Below are 22,751 nucleotides of genomic sequence, written 5' to 3' on the forward strand. Positions count from 1 at the left end.
TGTTTTCCTGACTGTTGTGCTTGTCTTAAAGCTTTTAGAAAATACAGAATTTTTAAAAGCACGAATGGCAAGCTTTTAATCAAGTTCCTACTAACCTGTCCTTTTGATCTAGTCTAACACCATTTTCTATAGTTTTTATCTGCTAGCATGTCTCTCTGTCTAGTTTTGAACTGCTATAAATTGAATTTTACGTAGTTCTTTCGTAATGCTATTTCATAGTCCGATACCTAAGACAGAAGTCCTTCCCTTTTTGCTATCTCCCTACCTAAGTTTGACCATAATATTTTTTTAAGTTTCTCCTGTTACTCTTTGTTTATATTAAGTTTTACATTTGATTAATTCTCTCAGCACTAAAAAATTTCCCCTGCTGGGGAAAAATTTATTTTTGCTTTCTCTTAATAATTCCTTATACATGTACTTCATTTCCATGAAAATGCACATATGTTTTACTAAAAAGGGCTATGTCTTTTCTTTTGCTAGAACTTATGGAGAAAGTTAAGTGTCTCACATAAGCCCTTTCCTGGTAATTCTGAAGTGGATTTTTAACATCGGGATGGAAGTAGATTCCTAATTAAAAAAAAATCCCTCCATCCTCAGCCTGCAAATGGTTAGGAAATAAAATGTTTAGATGCCTGTTACTGCCATCACTTATACAATCTGACTCTACAGTGCTGGGACCACCACTCTATAAATTTCAATTATACTATTAGCAATAGCTCTTCAGCGCAGTAATTGGTACACTCACTTTATCTAATGGAGTATTTTTCCTCTAATTGACTTCAAATTTATCATATAAATGTCAAAGCCAAATTTTCCTATAATAACCTATTATCTCTGCTGTTCTAGCTCACTGCACTCACAAGAAACAGAGCAATAATAATCTTTTGGGATAATGAAGGACAGCAGCTTAATTCACAAAGAGCTGAAAAGAGTGACAGCTACTTCTTACCTGTCAAAACCAGAAACTTTTAATATATTCGTTTAATTAGACTACAGGTCCCATTCACATGATATTTTTCCTCTCACAATAATATAAGGATGAATCCAGCTTTTGCTAGAAAATGAGAATATCAACTGTTTAGATGATGGACTTCTATGAACATGTTTTTAGACAAGTATTCCCGTTATCAGAGGCTTTCAACTTTTTCTCCTTAGTCTATATAGTGTAATCAATTGTAGCACAAGAAATAGGCTATTATACCCTGACACAGAAGTGGCAAAGACACAAAGAAAGAGGCTTTTTAATGTGTAAATGAATTTTGGGGAATAAATATGGGGGGGAAAATGATGCAAGTATACTCATCAATCCCATAGATTTTATGTAGGACCAGCTAAGACTGAATTACCATATCAAGTTCCCGAATAGAGATTTATAGTTAATTAACTCTGGAAGTCTAGGCTGCTGTATAGAAAGCCATATTAGTGAACTTGAGATGAGTAATAGAATGGTAAACTTGGACTTGTATCTTTTTAAATTTCTTATCTATTTGAAGACTTTTGAGGACATTTTCTGTAATATATGTGGCTTTGGTGCTTCTCCTCATTCCATCATAGTACCAGGGGCTGGGTCACAACCTCACGAGGCCGAAGAGTTGCTGCAGCAGCTGTTTATGGGATTCCTGTGCTTCTGTCACCATCAATTACCAAGCTTATTCTCCATCATTGAAAAGCAGTTACCATTGACAAGTTTGCCTACCCCTCCCCCCTTGAAAAGAGGCACTACAAAGAGTATTTCCCTCCACTCCTTCTTCATATTACCCTCTAATGCATCTGAACAATACCTGGATAAAAATCTTTCTGGATTCATTCTTGGAAATGAATAGGTAAGATGCAAACCCTCCCTCCTAAGAAATACAATTACACTACAATTATAAACTTTTTAATTTTGCATGTGTCGGGCAACATAGACGGAAACTGATTTAAGTTCAGGTAAGAGGCGAAGTTTTAAAGCTGAGATTTTATATGACATCTTCTCAACTTGCCACTTAAAGACGTAATTAAGTTTTTTGTTTGTAATTTTTATTTGTGATTTTTTGGACAGAAGTGTCATACATGAACAGACTAGCAGGATTCAGCATGCTTGCAGACATGAGCTACACATGGAAAGCAGTCCTGAAATGTTACTTGGACAACATTTCCAGAAAGAAAAGCAAAGGGTACAATCGTGTGAAATGGTAAGCTGTGATACCCTTCTGTATATGCCATACGGCAAAACTTTACATGGCTCTATCTGAAGAGTAGGAGTGTAACCTACATAAGTTGAACTTACTGCCTAAAAACATTTTCTGCTTCTTCAGCTAACATAAATGTACTAGGTGAAAGCAGTGGATGTTATTTAAATTTTTATGTGGAACAGCAGAAGGAGGTAAAGGTTCCTGGAGTGGGCTGGAAGCACATAAAGATTCATCCTGCAGGTGCAATCTTGAACATATAAATGCAATACCTAAAAAATAAAGGATTTAAAAAAAAAAAAAAAAAAGAAGTCTAAGTGTAGCCCTGTTCTACAGAAGTGTATTCCTGGCAGATTACGCCACTCCTTCCTAGTGTGAGGAAAATGATTTACCCAGAAAATATGAAGATAAAACCTATCATTAGCTTGAGAGTTATAATTGCTTCAGATCCACCTCATTGTTCACCGCTATTCTTTTTTTAAAAGCTGGTCTAACAAGTAGCACTTTACAAGAAAAATATGTATGTGAATATATCAAACCAGCAAAGTCTCTTGGCACAGATACAGCATACCCTGGTATAACATATCCTTCAAACTATGAATAAAATAAGGCACACTTGTTTAATTGCAGTTTTGCTACTATCCTTGTATCTCCATGAGCAGCAGGGATGACACTGCCTCACTGATGTAGTGTACCAGTCGTGTTTAACAGGGACATAACCTTACAGTGAACTTTTTGAGAGTATAGGGCCAAGCATGGAGTGCGTATGGGATAACTGCTCACCTATGAATGTTGTCTAGGATTTGCACTTAGAGATGCAAGCATTTACATAATCTGTAGCCTCTTTTCCTTAAGTTTTAGCATAGCAATTCATTTAGTGACTTGTATCTTTCAAAGTGTATGGATACTAGAAGCGTTTCTTTCTTTGTTTCAGTACCTGTACATAATAACTCTCCTCAGACTTCACTTCGCCATCCAATCTTGCCAGGAAATCTAAAGAAGGTGCAGAGGCACCATAACACAGCTGAAGGCTTTGACAGGAGTGACAGGCCACCAGATAGCGTTCTCACTCCTTTGGCATGTGGGTGGCTGAAAATCTGTATTTCCAGTGTTTCAAGCACCCCGACAGAACCTACACCCTTACCCATGAGGCTGTCCTGAAATTTAACAGCCTGGGAATATTAGGTCTCTCTCAGTGCACTGGGAGATCTTTATACATTGATTAATTTGGGCTACCTTGGACCAATGGTTTGTGACCTTTGGAGAGTTTGCATTTAATTTAATCCCATGAAGCCATTGTATCGACTGGAACCAAAGGGACAACAAAAGTCTGAAGTACTGTTCATTTCAAGATATGCTGACAGGTGACTCTCTAACCAAGTCTTTTCTTTGTCAAAACCTGTTAGAAGCAGATGATATTCCCTTTATTGAATAGGTTGCACTACATAACGTGTATCTTAAAAAAATTGGGGTTTGCCTTTTATATTTTTTACTTCCAAAAGTGAATATTTATATCCTAAGGAGGCACACTTAGTTTTAAATATTCATTCTTCTCAAAAGGAAGTCCCAAATAAATGGCCCAAATGGCTTAAGTAATTACACACAAAAATAAAGGTAATTTGAGCCCCAAGAGATCTAAGAGTTATTGAGCCAGTTTTGAACATTTTCAGGAGCTAGATTTTCCCATATCCCCATTATTTTACTGCATAATGCAAGTACTGTCACTCTAATGACAGGTGACTGTAATATATATGCAGAATGTTGGCTGAAGAAACACATTAGACAATTTTAGGGGAAATGTTCATCAACAGGAGAGGATAGGTGCAGAAGATCAAAAACTTTAGCAGAAAAAAAAATAGAAAAGGGACACAGAAAGTCAAGGCATGAGGCATTCCTATGAATATGGTTTCTAGCTTCTCCAGTAAATCTCTGTGGTCGTTTATCAACCACTACTGAAGTCAATTTGAAAAGTGCAGAGAAATTTCTTAGATATAAAGTGAGAAATTTAATTTGTTAAGAATTTAACTAAAGCAAAGGACTGTGCAAAGCCTTGAAAAAGTATAGTGTGGCTGTACAGAGTGAATGCATATACTCCTTTATGGGTTGTGACAAGCATACTCAAGCTAGTGTGTAATTTGTCTCTGAGGTAAGTATCCTCTCCCCACTGTGTCCTCCATCTTACCATTTAACAGTCAGATAGTTATGACAAGGTCTCTTTGTTATTATTGAGGATGAGTGACGTAAAAATCATGAACTGGCCTTTTGGTCATATGTTGATTTTTACCGTTTCCTTTTGGATTCCAACCAAAATAAGATAATTGTTTGAGTGTAACTATATATGAAGTATAGAAAACATCCATGTATTTTTCTTTCAAGGAACAGAAGTAATGTTGCCTAGTAGTGGCCTTGCATTTCTCAAGATCCGAGCATGTGACACAGCCCCAAAATAATTTAACCTCAAGCTAAGAGCAATGTATTTACAACAGAATGAATCAGTGCTTGATTGATCTTAAAAATTCTCACATTCTTACAAATAGGTATGTTTCAGTACAAGGACTGCTCATAGCTAAGCATATACTGCTTATGTGTGTATATATATACATACTGCAGCATATGTATACATACATATGCTGCAGTTTGCTGTAGGTTTTTTACCTATTCACATGTCTGTAGCTTCAGATAAATCAAGAGTAAAATGGAAATTGTATGCCTAAATCCTTCATGCAGCTTTGGAAATATCAGTTGTCTTTTATCCCGACTTTGCCAGAGGGCCAAGTGGCTTCCATCAGCAGAAAAATGACGGTTCCTTAATTGGTGTGAGTTGAAAAGTCAATTTGAATTGACATCTACGTTTTTTACAGAGCTTCAACTTTGTGAAATAATTGTCCCGTTATGGAAAAAGTCCTATCTCAAACAAGACAGAAATGAGAACCCCAAATTCCTACATTAAAAAAACCCCAAACCCCCAAAAAAACCCCAAAACCCCAACCAAGTAAAAAAAAAACCCCTCTAGAGAATAAATTAGTCCTGTTGCAGCTGAGCCATTGTGATTTTAGATAAACTTGTTAATGGTATAGTAAAGGGCATCACTACTCATAAGAATAAAACATAAGCAGCCTTTTCAGACTGGTTCAAATGACTTCAGCCTATTATTGCTGAATATCTGCCTGTGTAAGTACTGCAATGAGTATCTAATATATGGTCACAGAATATTATACATCTATCTTTTCGTGTCAGCGAGTTTCTCCAGGTTGAAGAGACTATCTTATACTTCAATAAGACACATACACATATGGGAGAGAATGAAACATTTTCCATTTCTATGCGCTGAAGAGGCTGAATTAAGTCTAGGCGATTAAAAAAGGAATCCATTAACCCATTTCCTGTCATTCTTGTTCTGTATGAGTTATTAAATGGAAAATACAGTTTTAGAAAGGATGGCTTACAGGTATCTCTCTATTACAGACCTTTATGAAGAGTGAAATAGGGAAGTGTGTCTCCAGGAAGCTGTGCCAGATAGGTGTTTTGACTGGTTCCTTTTTATAGTGCTGAAATGAAGATAGATCAGAGAAGGAATTTCAGTTTCCCAAGGAAAAATGGGAAATACACTTGGTCAGATGTCCAAAGACTAGGTATTACACACAGAGAATATTATCTGATTTATGAAAACGTGTGTGAGTGGAGCTTTCTGAAAAGTGTCAGGCACTTTGGGTTATTTGGAAAATGTTACCAGCTTTTGGGAGAGAGGTAAAACTGAAAGGGGTGTGTGATCCTGATAGATCCTGCAGCTGTATGTCAGAAAAGGGCTTTAACTCACGCCTCTTATCATCCATCTTCATGCGCAGACGTTTCAACAGCCTGGTTTGCCATCAACAGTGCTCAGTCAGATTCTCTGGTTGTCTGGACATTGGCAGTGCTGGACTGCTGTCCCTGTTCTGGGTACGAGGCATTCCTGAATAATTTTGGTTCCAGCTGTTGCCGCGTTGATCACCTTGTGGCCTCTCTGTGTTCTGGCAAGAGGTTCGATACATGCTGAAGACCCTAGGGTGCATTAAAAAGGCTCTCTCCTCCTCCCCCATTCTCCTTCCTCTCTTGGGTCCCATACTCTGCAATCTTATGCCTATGAATACGTTTATGTATATAAGTATTTTTCTTTAGCAGTGTGAAGAAAATATACTCTTGTGTAAGTATTTGCCAGATTGAGCCTTAAATCTGCAGCGTGGTGTTTCCCTGTGCTGTTGGAATATTTATCATGCTTTACCCCAGAGATGGTTGTATTTCAGTGAAGAGATGAGTTGATATATCAAGGCTATGAGTCTTGCCAGAATTTCACTATATGTGTAGTACTACTGAATATAACAGGGCGGTAACGTAGCTAAACTTGCTCACCAGTGTAAGTATTGACACGATCAGATCCCACTGCTACAAATGTTCAAGGAAGGAAAGAGTATTACTGATTTGTAGAAAGAGTTGCTGAAGGAAAAAAACGCAAAGTATATTAAAATACTTGTAAAAACTACTTTCCAACTGAATGCTACAGTAGTGCCTGAAAATTTTTTGAAACTGAAATAGTGTTTACTACCAAGTGCAGTGATGAGCAGTAAGAGGCATTGCTCAGGAGATGTGCCAGCACCATGAAAATAACATTGGCACTGGACCATTTTTTCATCTGTGATATTTATCATGGAGCAATATTCAGGATCTTGATTGTGAGTTCATGCTGTGAAATACAATGAATGTAATATCCAGAAAATGAGAGAACAGATGCAGTTGGGTTGTATAATCCAGTGCAACATCCATCACATTGTGAAAAGAATAACTGCTGATCTTGAAAGATTAGAATATATGGAGCAGAAATGGTCTAAATTTTCGGTGGATTCAAAGGAAATGCATAATTTCAAAACCTGTGAAAAATCATGATGAAGTTGGTTATAATTTTATTTGTTCTTAACAGACACAAGAGTCTGTTGCCATATGCCATAAAACCTGTCCTACGTCTTTTGAGGTGTCTAATTCTACTGCAGTTGTTTCTTACTGACAAATGATGTAAGATGGTATGAAAGGCTGATAAAGATGTTCTTTATTAAAAAATAAAATTACTTTTATATTCTGTAATTTGAAAAGCAAATAAAAACATGAGTGTCTTTATACAAGGGTAAACCATAAACCGCTGTTTTATGTTATTTGCATTGATTAAATGTTTTTTAAATCATTTAAATCAGTGCAAATGACATTCAGATTTTAAACAAAGAAAATTATTATGAGAGGTGTACGTCAGCACTTTTCTTCAGTAAATATTTTGGATTATACTCATGTTACTTACTGCAAGCAATACAAATAGATGTTGCAAGGAAGCAGAACCACAACGTCACCTCTTTATACTCAGCTTTATGCATAACACTGTATATACCAAAATTTCCTGTGCGTGTGAGCGAGCATGTACATTCACACTCAGCAACCTCTTTAAGATGCAAATTCACAAAAAAGCTTCTTTTTAAAAATAAATATAATTTGATTGTGCAAGAAAATTACAGTTCCATGTGTGTAGATACATAAACAAATGATGGCCTCTAGCTCAAAAGAGAATTTGACATACAGTTCCTGCAGTTCAGTCTGGTTTTGGTTTTAGTTTTGCCTTTTGAAGGCAAATAGGTATGAGGGACATTTATAACAATATTTGTATCCATAGTCAAGGACATATTTTCCTCAGGGTGGAGGAAAACTGAGCAGTCTATGTCTTCTGCATGGATAGATAGAAGAGTTTTATTTTAACAGGAAGGTTTTTGGTAGTCCTTTTGCAGTGTTATTTTGCATTTCGTTAGTAGAACTAATGTACAATGAATTCTGCACCTCAAATCTTTTATGTATTCTCTTGATTCAGGGTGCCATTCCCAGTGCAAACAGATGGAATGATGCACTGGACCTAGCTGGTTCCCCAAGAATCTGCTGCAGGCTGCTGTCAGACCTAGGGTGCTAGGTCAACCTTCCCTCTTACTCTCTACTTGAAATCCTTTGATACTTTTTTTTTTTTTTTGAGTGTGACTAAACACCAAAAGAGTGAGGGGGTTTTCTCCTCATTGGTTCTCACCTCCCTAATGAAAATACTTCAAGGAGTGAGCTCTTGAACTCATTAGAAATCAGTGGCAAAACTCCCACTGATGTTAACGGTGTTGAATCGAGTCTCAAATGGACGTGTTGGTGGTATCACATGCAGGAAAGGCAGACTTCACCGTACTGCATTTTTGACTGCTCACAGTAAGAAAAATGCTCAGTAGTTTCTTCTCCCATTGATTCCCCAATTTCTTTATGGGCAATTCCAGATAATGAAAAGCAGGTTAGAGATATGTGTTTGAAATTTGTATGTTACTAAGTATTTATTTAAAGATTGCATAGAAGTCCAGAGGAGAGTCTCCACATGTTGAGTATGCTGCAGAAATTCAATGAAGTACTCATATATATTAGCATCATTGTTAATTGTTATGAGCACGAACAAATTCATTCTTTCATTGCCCATTGTGCTTGAGTATTTTGACTTAATGATCCTCATCCTAGAGAAAACTCTATTAGTGCTTGCAGATGTCACTATAAACGTAGGGGTGAAAAAAGCTTTAGGATGTGAAATAATCAGGCTATATACTGCTAGTCTCTTGCTGTTAGTGGAGTGTTTGAAATTCTCAAATTGGTTTCTTTTGAATGAATACCGAAGTTTAAACTCCTGCTTACAATTCTTTGTCACTTAGTTAATAAGGCACGGTTGAGGGTGACTCAATTTCATCTTCAAGAAACTTACAGGTTTTAGAGATTCTAATTTACATCACATAATTAGAGTATCATGAGAGGTCTGAAAGGTTGTTAAGCCTCTTACAATGCTTGATCAATAATATATTGCATCTTAACTGTTATGCAGAAAAGATTGCCCTTTGTTAGTCCAGGTGTTTCATGAACAGATGTTACTTTTTAGGATCTATACAAGTCACTCTATTTTTTTTCCTCTTTGAATACAAAAATCTGTTACACATTTTCACTGACCTCATAACTATCTGTCTGTTCCACTGAATGGACTGTATTAATGCAACTGTGATGTTCAAGGTCAAAATGCTGTAAATAGTAATTCAGTACTCTGCAGAGTCCCAGATGATGCCTGTGTGTAATAAGGCACAAGAAAGCTCAAATGATGACATTTTGCCCAAACAATCTGCGCAATTCTATTGCTGTATCAGGGACTTTTGATGTCTCTGCAATGTCATCTAAAGTTTCCCACATTGTTTTAGAGGGTTTTTTGTGCATTTCAATTATGGCTTATATTCAGCAATACCATTTAATTCCTGACAGTTACTTCAGTTTGACAATCTCTGATTTAGCTGTTATCTATTTTGCAGCAATGTCAAGAGCGGCATGATAAAGTGGGCTACTTTGATTGAATATAAACAGGATCTGGACAGTTCAATAAAAGTTCTTTGCATGTTTAATTCCTAGCTGTCATGGTATCAGCAAAAAGCATATAAGAAGATTTAAGATGATCTTGCTTCACTTCCTTTAGCTCACCTAAATGCAGTCCATTAATGGCTTTATGTTTTACACATATTAATTGTGCTGCATGCTATTTTTGTGTGGCAAGATGAATTAGAACTGGATTGAAAATAATTTCAGCCATATTTTTGCATTATAAGGGAATTTTCCCTGTAGAGAGGGCCCAGATGAGCTCTACATGTAGCTGAAATGATAACTAAACTCTTCAAAACCACATCAGTTTGCTGAGGATTTCATTGTATCAATTATTTCATGTATATGAGGAGGATGCAAAACTAACTTGCTCTCTGTTTATATATCAGACTATTTAAATTTATGGCTTCCGGGTGGAGAACCTGGTGAGTCTAGAGTTCACATCTCCCTTTATACAATTTAAATTTACTTTCCACTATTATAACTAAAAAGAATATCAAGTCAGTATCCCAGACAGTTACCCATGGATGGATTATTTTTTTTAAATATGCAAAAATGGGTACTTTAAACTTCGCCATTTGAGAGCTCCAGCTCTAGAGTTTCTTTGAAGATATAGGCTGTGTTATCACCATTGTGTATTTTGTTTGGAACTTCATTTGTCACCGTTTTTGAGTTACCTCTCAACAATAGCTGATGGTAACTTCTAGATCTTTGCATGGGTGTTTTTGCTTTATCCTTAGTGAGAGCTGGACTTGTTTTTGTTACAATTTTCTATTTATTAACAGTGAGGAAGACTGGGATCAGTCAGCAAATTTACAACCTCTCAACAGTGACAATTCAAAACTTAGCTAGTCTGTTTGTGGTTGCTGCTTAATGAGATGTTACAGCTGCATGGAAAATGGTCAGGTTAAATGACCACGCTATTCTTTTCATGTACCTGTGAGATGCACAGACCATACCCTCTGTTTTGCTTGTTATCTAGGCAGTATGGAATGATATGGATGCAAATACTTGTCCAGTGGGAAGTAGTAAGCGGTATATTTGCAAGTGGTCTTAAAACATTGCTGGACCCTGAAACCAAAGAAACAAGCACCTGTGTGCAGTTATCTTTCTATTAGCTGCATATTTGTTTCTCTAAGCTCTTGGGTCATATGCTATCACCAAGGAGAAATATCCAAGGTACAGACAGATAAAATTTCTGCATCCTATTCTCATTTGATTTCTCTTTCACTAACAGTAAAAGCTGGACACTTACAAATCCGACTCTGTGTCTATAGAATTGGATTTCAACCTGATAGATTGGGTCTTACTAAGTGCTACACCATCAGGACTTCATTATAAAATAATCACAGTGGGTGCATTGTTTGATCCGTCGTGCAGACCGTTTTCACTATTTTATGTCCTTTTGAGAGTTTAAGTACTCAAGTCTGATGAAAATGAACAAAAGCAATAGGACCTGAAATACATTTTTATTCTCCTTTCAACTTGGCTCCTTTTTTTAAGGCAATCAACAAGGTTCCTAGCTGATTAGAAGCAAATTTGAAAAATCAGTTTAAATGGCCTTTTCTTCTTACCTTTAATTTTGTCTGAAATCGGTCCTTGTTGCAGATGAGCTGGCTGGAAAAACAATGAGCTATTTTTTGCCATTTTTTGGATAAGATGCTTAGTTTATGCTGGAAAGTGAAAAGGATATTGCATTTTTTACTAGGAAAAGTACATCTTAAGAAATGGATAGGTAAGTCTTGAGAGACCATCTTCTAGGCATGCTGTAGCTTCATAGCCAGAATGTGTCATGGTAAGTAATGCGTCAGAGGAATATTCCTAGTGGGAAAGAGTAAATCACCTCCAGCTTCAGCAGGGGTTATCCAGGAAACAACAGCTATTCGTGGCTAACTTCCACCAACTTTTACAAATAAACATTAAGGACCTGATTCTAGTCTCACCACTCTTTAGAGCACTGAAGTCCATTGTCTACCATGGAAGTTATCTCTGATTTAAATCAGAAAGTGAAGAGGACCAGGGCTCATAACCTCTGAGCACAGGGGTAGTATCACTGTTGCCCACTCTGCGGTGGCAAGTGACACGCGGAAAGCTTGCAGGGTCACAGCTCAAACCTTGAGTGCTTGCCTCAACTCTTTGTGCATTGTTGAATAGCAGAACTGTGCAGTAAACTATGTCAGAACAAAGTTGTTCTTTGCAATAGTTCTCTCATTACTGAGTTCTAGGCTGGCCGCGAATGGGGGAAATAGCTGTTCTTAGAGTATTTAGACCGTTATTCCAGCTTTGCTTGGACAGATAAAATTCTCTCTCCTGTCTCCCTCCAGACTCTCCATTTGTCTTTGATATTGAACTGCCCAGGAAGAACCTCAGTGCCTACCAGGTCATGTATCTTGGGGGTTGATGTAGCTCAGTATACAGCTTCAGTGGAGGTAACAAAAGCTATTATTTGAAGTAAGAGTGTATGCCCAGCCACTTTCTGCAGTCCTTTCCCCTTGTACGTCCTCAGTATCCACAATTGTTGGGTCAAGGATGCTCTTTTTAGTATCTGATTTTGGACTTATTGTGCATGAACTTGTCTAATCCATTTTTAAATCTGCTGTTACTGTCTGCTTTGATAACCTCATGTCAACAAATTCCAGTAGTTCACTACCAGCCGTGTAAAAAAGTACATGCTTTTATCTGCATATCTCATGCTAGTCTGAGTGCTTCTCATTCTACTGTTGGGGGGTTTGGTGAATAAAGGTTCTGCATTTACATTATCAACAGTGTTCACAACTTTGTAAACCTCAGTCATGCTCTTCCCCAGTGCAGTGAGGAGTACATTTTATTTACTTAATTGGCTTCACAGGCAGTGATATTATGGTCATTAGATGATAGATTTTGAGCTTTTCAGCAGCTTTTATGTTAATACAGTATTTGGAAGCAAGAGTCTGGCAGAGCAGCCCACTGGGCAGCAGAATCAGAAGCTTAAAACTGGTATTGCAAGGGGACTTCTCTGTTAGAGAAGTGTTCCTTGAGGAAGAGCCATGGCCAGGGAAAATTCAACCTGGGCAGGGAAAACTGGCAGCTTAATGGCTTGTGAAAACCGTTGCAAAATAATATTGTGAAAATTGCTGAGTTGGTGTCTGATTAAGCTGTCGAAGATATGCTTCTTCATTCATAACTTGTTTCCTGTGTTTCCGATCTGTCACTGGCAAACTATGTTTCTCTTTGCAGAAGCCCCTTCGGGTCAATGTTTGGTTTGTGTGCTTATTGCCAGCCAAGGACCAAGTTTCTCTGCAACAGCATGAAGGAGAATAGGAAAGATGGAGGTTGATGAAATAAATAGTTTGGTAACAGTGAAAAGATTGTTACAAAATAAAAGAGCTTATTATTTTTTTGAAACCTTTTTTCAAGTTAAATGCAATTCTGCAGCATTCAGAAAGGCAGAAAATGTGTGGAAGTGGTGAAAACCGAGTGTAATTAAAGGATGAGTAAGTCTGGATGTTTTTTTTAAAGGTTTCTTATACAGAAGTTCTCCATTTACAGCTCACAAACCACCTGTGAAATGTAAGAGGTTTCATGTGTCACACGCCCGCTCTAATAAATGTAGAGGATCTCCCTTGTGCTGTCAGCTCCTACTTATGTGCATTTATAAAGCTAAATTACTCTTGATCTCCCCACCGACCTGCTTACTACAGAAATGTGTGTGTTACCCTATGCAAAATTAGGTGGAGAAACACACAGAAAGTAACTGAAACGATCAAGTCTTTTAAAACGGATGCCTGTCATTGGGTGGTGGTTTTGTTTGGTTTTTTACAGCCTTTAGATACTAGCTGTAGTTGTTGTGAACTCATGAAGGAGGTGTTTGTGGCCGAGGAAGGGATGTCACAAGGAAGCAGTTGCTGGGAGTCTGCCTGGGTGACAGATCTATCTATTTTCTCCTCTAAGAGCATCACATACACTCTAATGAGGGAAAATGCCCATCAAACTCTGCAGCTTCAGTTGGATTTTGGAAATGAAATGAAGGTAGATTCAGAGACGGAAAATATCAAGGTTGTTCAGTCATTCTATGATTTGTATTTATTTTTTTTTACTAACTATATTAAGGCTCTTTTTTTTTTTTTTTTTAAATAAATAGAATCATCATCATCTGTGCATTTCATAACATAACCCTCCACAAAACCTAGAAGGGAAGAAAACCCCAACCCCTCTGTGACAAAATTTTAAAGTGGAATGTTTTCAGAAGCCAGGGGGAGTAGTGATGGGGAAAGTGATGCGAAATGTCTTTTGACAAGAAGACGACGAGAGACGAGACTGAAGAGATTTATGCATACTTTGGGAGGAAAAATCTAAACTGATACATCTGATAGCTGACTTGGGATGAGTCATTCACTCTTTATTTGCAGTGAAAAGCTACTTTAATGATTTTAACATTTATCCATTACATTTTTCTCCTTGATCTATATTTCAAAATGCTATATCAACTCTTCAAAGGTTAGGACACATGTTTATTTTAATGTGGAAGTGGATTACCAGGTTGTTGCATCACCATGCTAATCTCGGTGCTGGGTGGAAGTTTTTAGTCAGGACTGACCTTCTGTGGAAAAAAGGCTTATGCCAAGGCAGTTCTGGTGGAAGATATTTAAAATAATGATTTCTGATGCTGAGTCACAGTGTTGTCACAGCGCTATTAATAATAAACTGGGAGAACATTTGTCTTGCCATATGGGATGAGAATAAATAGTCCAACTTCTGCCTCTGGTATTGGATAGCATTATATAATGTTATTGCGTGAGGCATATACATTTCCATTTCCCTCCCATCCCTCCTTAAATGCACATTTTCTGAAGAAATAGAGTGTCGTTAGAGAGTTGTCTTGATTTCTTTTGGAGGCTGTGGCAATAGTAGAGGCTTCCTTCTCTGCCTCAGTCTACTTGTAAGGACATTTAGTTAAACTGTGTTGAATTCTGTGCACACGTTCCTATTCAGAAATAAAATGTTTTTAATTTGATTTTAACTTAAATTGCTTTGGAAGTAAGGTAAAGAAAAATTGAATCAAGGCATTTTTAATTCTTAATACAAATGTCTGAATAATGATTTAATGCAATTTAGCTAAACCACTTCAGAAATTCATTTGGATTAACCCTTTTGCTCCCATGCTGACAAACTTAGAGAGTGCTCTGTGGACACTCTTTAAATGGCATTAATAACAGGCTGGTATTCGGGAATTCTGAAGAATTTTGGCACTAATTGTGAATTCTGTATAAGCATTCAGATGAAAGCGTTTACTTGCATGCTGACCGGTAATGAATCATTGCTGGGTTTTATTGTTGACGTTTGCCACTCTTTCGATGAATTCAGCTGCAATGCACTAAACAACAGTGGGGATGACACGCAGATCTTGGACAAGTCTTTCTCTACCTTTGTGTTAAGATTTCAGACCATACAAGACTTTGCCTGGTAGGCCAGAGAAGATCACAAAGCTATCCTCCTAGGATGGGCTTTACGAGGCAGCTAGAGGAAAGTCCTCATTTTGCTGAGCCACACAAACCCAGCCTAAGCAGCCCCATGTTGGCGCTGAGCAAACCACTGCGCTCGCCAGCTCTTGGCAACTTGTAGCACACATCTGCTTGAGTTTAAATTAGGTTTCAGTGTCCCCCAAAATCTCAAGGGTACTTCAATTTGGCCATTTAGGCTGCCTTTCCCGATACATGCCTCTGCAATACATCTTCCTGAGTTTATTGTATCCAGAAATGCTTTGTATAGGAGAAAGCAGAATTCCTGTGTTGTTTTATGCCACCTGAATCTGTCGTCTTCATCCTCCAATGGGTAAGATTACCTCGCCTCTCACCTCCTTATGTGTCCCTATCCTTTTTGTCACCTTCTTCTGTGTGTCACCTATCCCTGGAGGAAGACTTAGTCTTTCCCTTTTCTACTAAACTTTCTAAAATTGCCCTCCTCAGTAATAAACTGGTGCCAAATATGTTTCATAGCCTTCCTGTCCCAAGTCATTTGGCAGCTATTTCAAAAACAACATTGTATAAGGATTAGCAAAGTCAACTATCTGTAAATATTCAAGATGACTTAACTAATGGGGAAGATGTAAGGCGATACAGTGACTAAAGCAAATGTTTAAAATAGAAAAGCAGTGAGGTAGAGTTGCTTTCTACTTGAATCAAATAAAATTCTTAAATAGCTATCCTGGTAAATTTAAAAAAAAAATCAGTTTATTCTTATGCTGAGATAAGATGAGGGAGTTAGATTTTAAGCCAAGGGATTTACTATCATACTTTAAACTATAACCCTCTCCTTTTTGCTAATATTGTAGATATCTTTGCACAGTATAGTTCTGACACACCATGTTTAGCTGAGGACTATAGCATCACAGTATTGCCAGACATTAATAAATCTAGCTTCCATGTCTGCCTGAAAACCGTACTCAAAAAACCCATTAAAATACAGAAAACTGAATTAGGATTTTATGATGTTTGAGAAAGCTGCAAATCTGAGATAAAAAAATCACCTTTTTTGTTGTTGTTGTTGAATAGGCACAACATGCATCTCAGGACAAGCCTGCATTTACTTCAGTGAAATGTGGATTAAAATGAATGCGGATGGAAAATGGAAAATATCACCATTTCTAATCATGCTGCTGTCTCATTAAGGATAGACAACATCCTGATTCTAACTGAGAAATTACTCTTTTTCTGTTGCAGAAGTAAGAACCTCAGGCTGGCTGAATGACATTTTCCTTATAGGAATACTTCAGTGCTAATGACAATAACAATAAGGAAACCAGCAATTCGATACTGGAGGATGCTGCTGAGGAAACATTGACATAAGGGCAGGTAATTAGTGTTGCTGCTTCCATTAAAATTAGGGGGTAAAAAAACCTGAAATGGAGTCACTGGAGCAAAAGGATTTTTAAATTGCAAAGAAATTTTATTTACACTGTGAATCCAGCTGAACTAAGTAAGCTAATCAATATGATGGGCAAATTCTATTAACAATACAAAAAACCCTAATTGAATAATTAAATTATAGCAAAGAAGAGTAAATATTTTGAGGAAAGGGACAAAGCTGACAGAGCCTGAGTTGGTCAGTGAAGTGGAGTTACTGCTCTTCAGCTTTTCTCTGCCTCTCTAAAATAATCAAAGACATAATACTGCATATCACTTCTAGCAGTATAGAACCTTTCACTGTTGCCCAAATGAGACGGGGCATACGTGTGGGAAATGGGAAGAGAAAAATGAATCTGTTTGAACACCAAAAAGAATTTGATTCAGCTGAAGTTGGAAGAAAATTTCAGGTCAGGCTTGCAGATCCTTGATGAATAATTCTAATAGAAAATAGACCTAAGCGGATCCAGTTTTCTTTTTGATGTAGCACCAGTGAGGCCCAGCAAGTTAGAACAATGACGACTTTGGCACAGACTCTTCAATGAATATATATGGAATTAGCCAACTGGTAGGGTTTTTTGCAAATTCTAAGCAGCCTTTTTGTTAACAGAATGGTGATCTTTTTTTTCTACCTTTGCTACAGTAGAATTTTTTTCTTCCAACTTTGAGTGATGTTATTTGATTTAATGGAAAATTTTGCATCTCTTTTCAGGTCAGGGATGGGCTATTGCTCTTTTTATGTAGTGCCTAGAATAATGGGTTCTTGATCTTGATTGGAGCCTTTCATGGCTTCAAATAAATTGGACTATTTTTCTTGCTTACACCTTTGCCCTTGTGTCTGGGTAATTGGGATAGGGAGTAAGGACTGGTTTGGGCGCCATGGCCTGCATACTGGGCAGTAGAAGAATGAGTGAATGAGAATTAACATGTTTGGTAAGAAATAGAGATTTTCCTTACAGCATTACCAGTTGCAGAAAAAATCTATTTGGTTTAATCTGCCTTTTTTTTTTCTCTCCTTGCTGCAATCAAATAAAATGCAAGGTTTAGTTTTGTGTCAATGCGAAAATTAATTAGCATAAATTGTAAACCCACTCTCTTTCTGAGAGTGCTAAGTTTTCTTGTTATTTCCCTTTTAAATGGAATCCTAAAGGAAAAAAAGCAGATACTGTGGCATAAATATTGCATTACACTTAACTGATTTATATTTATAAAGCTAATTCCACTTCTTAATGCAATTCAAACAGGAAAAATGCTTCTCTGTTAAGGCTGTTTTAAAAGTATGCCAATGCAGTCAAAATGAACTGGGGTTCTGGCCTGACTGTCTCATTTTTTACATGGCCTCTTCATTTTCTCTCATGTTGTTTTTCTCAGTTTAGCAACATACTCCACTGAATTTCTTCTTGGCTAAGAAAATAACTCTGTGCAAAATACACATCTGAGGTGACAGCTGCTTCTGACCTTCATGCATATTATATTATAGAGCTGGTCAACTTAGAGCTCTGGCATATTGGAAATTTAGCCCTTGACATTGTCCCTGTATTGAGATGAGGACACGTGGAAATTGAAGGGCTTTTCACAGCGAAACATAAATGGCTGGTACAACAAGGCTGATCCTTCATACTCACTTTGGTACCGGGTAATGTCATAGGAGGTCAGGTGTATTTCCTGATACAGTGTGAAGTGCATCAAGTTACAGCAGGGATTAATGAGGCCCTCTAAGAGCTCAGTTTTTCTCTTTTATTCAAAAAGGGAGTTAGCTGTTAGTTTTCAGAGATTAAAATATGAGAATCTTTAATTGAGATATCTGCTATGTGCAGCTGTTGTTGAGTATGAGTTAGCTGTAACAGAGTATTAAGAGCTTTCAAGAGCCACAGATTTGAAACTCTCACCAGGCAGGTGGGAGGTAGGAGCTAGTTAGGTAAACTTCATCTTAACCAGCTCAGAAGCAGGACAGGAAACCACAAATGTGAAATATGACCTCAGAATAATTTCTAATTGATTGCAATTTGCAGCAGAGCAAAGGGATGCAGGTGGGGTCTGACATCTGGCATAGCAACATGTAGCAGTGGCTCGGGGCTGTTTGTTCCACAGGAGGGGCTCGGATCGCAGTTCCAGGTACCCAAACAAGTCACACAGACTATTAGTTCTGTAAATGTAGATGTTGCTGTGTTGTGAAGGAGATGGATTAGAGTGAGAACTCTGAAAATTTTCATTACAAGACCTGCCTAAGGCTGAGTATAGTTCTTCTTGTCTGGCACAGAGAAACTATGGTTCTTTTTTTGTCTCTGGAATCACACTCCTTACATGTAAAAATGTGAAATCACCCACCTTGAAGGCTGCCAAGGGGACTAACATTTGTAGGGAACTGACATTGATTAGACAGAAAACTGCACTGTTGTGCAATGTATCGCTATTAAAAAAAAATGGATAAGCATTCCAAAATGAAGAAAGTGCATTCTTTGAGACTGCAGTATATGGGGTCTTGCTGTAGCCTCTTCCTACCATCTGTAGCTGTACATGTTCCACTGCCCTATCTGCTGTGGGTGTTTCCTTCTGTCATAGGACTCTGTCTTCTTCATTCATGATAAGGCAGGACCATGTAGTAGCTGTGAATATCCGAACAGCCTGCATGAGAATTAGTTGTCATTATTTTTATCAAGCTGTAAGGTCTCTGAATGGGTGTAAATCAAATGTTTTAACCATGCCAGGATAGGTTCTCATGTGCTGGCTACAAAAGTGTACCTGGACGTCTGTGTGGATGAACCTTTATTCCAATGGAAGCTCTTCACGTGTGGTCGTGTTGTGGTCCAGGCAGAGAATAAAGGAAACTTCAGCACAAATGTGCCTCAGATTAATACTGCTGAAGATGTCAGAAGGCAGGCAGGGACCATCTGTTATAGAGCAGGTTCTGCTCCCCACAGGCACTAAAATAAAGGTGTCCTTCAGCTCACTGCTTTTAGGCTCCCTAGGGTTTCTGTTTAGGATTGCCCTTTTGCTCATCATCTGAGGGTGTCTTTGATCCCAGTAAAAGCAATGATGTTTGAAATATGTTTTTTTTCCTCTCTAATTAGACTCTCTCTTTTCAAGAATGCAGTTAGATACTACATCGTTTTCCTAGTCCAGTTTTTTGAGTCCCTTATTCTATTTAACAATTCTGTGATATGGCTAATACAACATCTCATGTTGGGTAATTTATTTCCTCTCTGGCATAGAAAGCCATTAGCCTTAACTATTTATTCAGTAACATTTTTGTTCTATTTAATGGTGTCCAATCCATCTCTGGTATTAGCAGTGTGAATGCTAACCAAACTTTGGCAAGTTTTTCCCAAAGGCCCAGTAGAAGTTCGTATTTTATGTAAAATATAAATTGAAAAATATCATATATTTTACAATTGTAATGCAGAGATATTCATTGCCTGTTCAAGAATAGGCATTTATCACGGGCTTGACTACTGTAATTTTACCATATTCTAGCCTAACTGCCCAAGGTTACACTGGTCAGAGCGTCATTATTCTGCTTCCCTGTTGTGACTTACAAGCAATTGAATTGGGATCAGGGCAGAGGCAGCAATAGATTGGCAAGGACATCTCACTGCCTCTAATTCACTGGAATTGCGTGAGCTCCATGGACTTTACATGATCCAGTCTATACTAAATCATGGCAGTCAGCCTCAATAGGACGGATACTTTTAATGAGGAGCTTAGTATATCTGCTTGGTAGATAATGAAGTAATAGAGAAGCAAGATTTGGGTGAAAAGTTGCACCCCTTTACATGCTGGATTGAACTGGTCATGTGTACCTAGTGTTTAGGACGTTGTGCATCGGAAAGACTCTGCAAAATAAATCCAAGGCACCAAACAAAGAGGGGCAGCAGGAGGCTGGAGTCGCCTTTGCTGAGCTGCTGGAAGCTGGCAGGGGGCTGGAGATGACATGGCGTAGAGGAAAGCCGGCTGGCACAGTGAGCGGTACACACCGTGGCACAGTAAGCAGTCCACACAAGGATCAGCCTCATTTTTCAGGACATCTACTGAGTTGGTGCTGTATGTACCCTGCCTTCCTGGTGTATGTCGCTGTAAAATATGCAATGGATGTGTGCTCCTGCCTAACCCCTTAAATGTTGCTTTCAACCTCTCTCTCTCATCTCTTTTTCCAGGCTCATGTCAGCAACCCCTTCCTAACCTCACAGACCTGCCACTTCTGATGTGGGAGCCCTCACCACTCCGGTGCCCATCGCTGGCTGTGACCTCTGGCCATCTTTCCACCTTATGAACTTCCTTAGGAATTTGAAGGTGTAAATATCTTTGTTGCCTTTTTTTTATAGCTCTGAATTCCCCACCCCCACCCCGTATTATATCTGTTGACTTTATAACTGCCTTAGCTTCTGTAAAGCATTTTGGCATCTAGAAAGTGTATAGTCTTTCAGCAGCAGTTTAAAAATTAAAATTGGAAAAAATTCTAAAGGTCACAAAAGAGGGAAGGTGGCTTGGGGAAGGTGTGAGGGTAGACTTCTGGACACTCTCCTGGGCATTGCGGTAGACACCGGTGTGATGTTGAGCGTGTTCCTCTGAGCATCCATTGAGCGTGAATGTCCATCCCACATAAGGGCACAATTAGAATTATCTCTTCCAAGTGGGAGATTTTGATGAGGCAGAGGAGGCGGTTGCCTCTCAGCTTGTATTTTTAAGTGCCTACAACAGTGCAAACCAGAGCCTAGAGGCTTTTAGCCCCTCTTTAATATATAATTACTGCTTCTACAGCATAATGAAAAGTGTTGCAAAAACTAAACAATGCCATACAATGGCAAATTTATTAATTTTTAAATTGTTTTTCTTATGCAAATAATTTCAAAATTCTGAGATATATCATCTGCAAGAAATATACTCTGAGATGTAAGTGCATTCACAAATAATTTTTAGGCAACTGGTGATTCTTAAGCAGCATGCAAATTGTAAATATTATAATCAACACAAACCCAAAATTAAAATTTGTTTTCTATCAACATTGCTGGTAATAAGGACTTGAGGTTTTATGCAGGGCAATAAAACAGTCCTGAAAAGCCTCAAAGAGCATTCTCAAGACACTAATTTATTATTATTTTTCTACTATTAATTTAGTAACAGCAGAACCTCACCAAGGGAGAACACTGCTGCTTCCATATCCTCTAGATAACATGCCCTAGGCTACTACCATTGTTATCTAAGGTTTCGTGTCTAGATAGCCACTTGCTTCTTTTTGTGTCAGTAGTAAGGTGGTTACTGACAGTATCCCTGTCAAAGCTGCTGTAGTGACAAATGTCATCATTGCTGTAGCTCCCAGGACTCCACACTGCAGAGGGATATTCTCCAAACGTGTCTGTCAATTTTTGGCCATAGCAGAGACAAGAGTTCTTCTGCATCATTCTCTGAAACCTATAGTGTTATACCAGCTGCTTGCAACAATACAGAGTCAGATGGGGCAAACTAGGTGGCAGGTTAACATATATATTTGTACCCTCCTCAACATCTTCAGCATTGTTACAGATACTGTCTGTTCACAGCTCAGCTGCTCGTTCCAAGTATTAACTGACATCAGCTCAATCTGGAAAGTCTCTTAACGGTCTTAATGTCTTAATGCTGACAACTGCCTGCTAACGGCCTTATTATTTATCCTTAAGTATGGGAGACTGCCAGTTTTGAAATAGAAATAAATCAGCTTTTTTGTCATCTATTTGTCTCAACCAGACCAGTGTGAAGCTGCCAGAAGAGAAACCTGAAACCAGAATGTGCCTCTGCATGTAGCAAAATTATCCCTTCTTTCCCATTCTGCTCCAGAAATGTGTCTCCTGGACTAAGAATGTCTAGATAGAGCTGTGAACATAACTGATTTTCTAGTTTGGCCGCTGAACTGAAAAATAAAAATATGTTCAGCCTGGGTCAATATGATTTTTTTTTTTTTTTTTTCAACTGGCTGTGGGGTTTTTTTCCTAGGTATAAATTAAGGAGGCAAAATCCATCTAGTGGTTCCCAACAGCTAAAGAGCCATCTTAGTGCACTAATGTTCAAGTTTATGACATTTCTGCATACGTAGAAAGTGTCCATCTCAAATTTGAGATCTCTTGTCTGTTTTATTGTTGCTGATTCTTTTCCCGTCTGATTTACTTTTTTCTTCGATTCTCAAAAATGAAAATGTCTTGCAGCATTCTGTCTTCCTTGAATTAAAGTCAATAACCACTTTTTCTGACATCAAAGATCACACTTTCAATCAGATTATGTCATT

The sequence above is a fragment of the Gavia stellata genome, chromosome 11, assembly GCF_030936135.1.
Source record: "Gavia stellata isolate bGavSte3 chromosome 11, bGavSte3.hap2, whole genome shotgun sequence".
In the NCBI taxonomy this organism is placed as follows: Eukaryota; Metazoa; Chordata; class Aves; order Gaviiformes; family Gaviidae; genus Gavia; species Gavia stellata.